The sequence below is a fragment of the Anoplopoma fimbria genome, chromosome 18, assembly GCF_027596085.1.
Source record: "Anoplopoma fimbria isolate UVic2021 breed Golden Eagle Sablefish chromosome 18, Afim_UVic_2022, whole genome shotgun sequence".
Lineage (NCBI taxonomy): Eukaryota > Metazoa > Chordata > Actinopteri > Perciformes > Anoplopomatidae > Anoplopoma > Anoplopoma fimbria.
In genome coordinates, this window is record NC_072466.1 from 355,422 (window position 1) to 357,921 (window position 2,500).

The following is a 2,500-nucleotide window of genomic DNA, read 5'->3' on the forward strand; positions in this document are numbered from 1 at the left end:
CTTTAAATGATGGCAGGTGAGTACTGACTACTATTTAACATGAGTTTGAATGTGATTGGTTAATTCTGAACACATCCACATCCCCAGTTATAAGAGGGTGTGCACACTTATGCAACCACATTATTTTACTTTTTTTTTTTTTTTTTTTTTTCCTAAAAGTTTGTTTTTCAATTGAATTGTTCACGTTATAGGTCACATTAAAGGTGGAAAAGGTTCCGACATGATTTAACTTGGTCTCATTTATTTACATCACAAAAACATGGCATTTTAACAGGAGTGTGTAGACTATTTATATCCACTGTATAATGTTGTTTTCACGTGAAAGACTTCAGTGATGAGTCGATGTGAGGATGAATCTGATGAACCAGAGTTACATAAAGTCTGTGAGACACACCTCATTCATCAATATTTGTTCTGGGTTGGTGCTACATGATGAGGATGATGATGATGGTGATGATGATGGTGATGATGTCACTGAGTCAACAGTATGCTCCAACTGTGACTGTCATGATCAAACCAGTTATTCAGTTCATCAATGAGCCTGTTTCTCTTTAAACACTTCAAACAGGAAGTAACTAATCATTAATGGGAACAATAATAATTATCGTTACATAAACGGCTCCACTAAATATCCTCCATTCTTTTACTTCAGTGAACGTTGTAAACATGTTTTTATCTAACCAAACATTCTGCTTTAATCTAATCTAATTTGTTTGCGTTTAGCTTTTAAAAACTACATTTTTGTTTTACTACAAACTAGGAGTTATATAATATAATATTATATAATATAATATTATATCATATTATGTTATAATATATTATATTATATTATTTTATGTTATATTATATTATATTATATTATATTATATTATATTATGTTATGTTATATTATATTATATTATGTTATATTATTTTATAATATATTATATTATATTATATTATATTTTTGAATCCCATGAATCACTGCTTTTTTACTTTCCCTTCTTTGGAGTGATGTCATCATAAAGACATCCAAAGCTTCCTTAGAGAACCTCAGTAGAAGCTGTGAAGGTAAACAGTGACTCTGTGAGTCCAGTCCAGCAGGTGGCAGGTCTACTCACAACACTGAGGCTAATTGGATTAAGCCCCACCCCCTCATGTCAGAGCTGCAGGTAGATTGTCACAGAGCTGAAGAGTCCTGAACACACTAGACCTGAAGAGTCCTGAACAGACCTGAACAGACCTGAACAGACCTGAAGAGTCCTGAACAGACCTGAACAGACCTGAAGAGTCCTGAACAGACCTGAACAGACCTGAAGAGTCCTGAACAGACCTGAACAGACCTGAATAGACCTGAAGAGTCCTGGTTTTTGCCGGACCCTCGTCTCTCTCTGTCTCTGAGCTCTGCAGTGCTCTGTTTGAGGTAGGCTGGGAATTTAGAGCTTCTATTTGAACATCACGTTTGTGTTTAGAGCAGAAAGAACATTGTGTGTGTGTGTGTGTGTGTGTGTGTGTGTGTGTGTGTGTGTGTGTGTGTGTGTGTGTGTGTGTGTGTGTGTGTGTGTGTGTGTGTGTGTGTGTGTGTGTGTGTGTGTGTGTGTTGGTCCTATAACAACAGCAGAGCGAGCTGTTTCTTAAATTCCGTGTTTTTCGTGAGTCTGGCTGCTGGTCGACGGTGGTTTGACTTCACTTTGATGATTTAACAGCTGATCCAGAGGCGTCTCCGTAGCAACAGCCCCTCGAGGCTCATGGGTAGTGTAGTTTTTAGACTGAGTGATCCGTTCGACTTTAACTTTGTTACATAAGAGAGGAGCCGTCACGCTGCTGACCTGGTCACCATGGCAACAACAGAGCTAATACCAGTATTCATACTGGTTCATATACTTGTGTTCATACTGATTCATACTGGTTCATGATGGTGTATACTGGTTCATACTGGTTCATGATGGTGTATACTGGTTCATACTGGTTCATGATGGTGTATACTGGTTCATACTGGTTCATTATGGTGTATACTGGTTCATACTGGTTTATGATGGTGTATACTGGTTCATACTGGTTCATGATGGTGTATACTGGTTCATACTGGTTCATGATGGTGTATACTGGTTCATACTGGTTCATGATGGTGTATACTGGTTCATACTTGTTTAGGATGGTGATCACTGGCTAACGACAGTGTTTATTGGTTCATTATGGTGTATACTGGTGTATACTGGTTTGTGGTGGTGTATATTGGTTCATGGTGATATATACTGGTTCATGGTGGTGTATACTGGTTCATGGTGGTGTATACTGGAGTGGTGTGTAGGAGTTGGGTCTGTAGTGGATCAGTTGTTTTTACTGTAGTGGTTCATGGTGAGTCTTGTCACTGGTTATGCTGGTAAAATGGGTTTGTTTGGTGTTTACTGGTTTATACTGGATTCTAAGAGTTTACTTGATGGTTTCTAGGTTTGATACTGGTTTATCCAGTAAATCCTGGGTTGCAGTGGTTTAAAATGAGTTTTTTTGCTGGTTACAC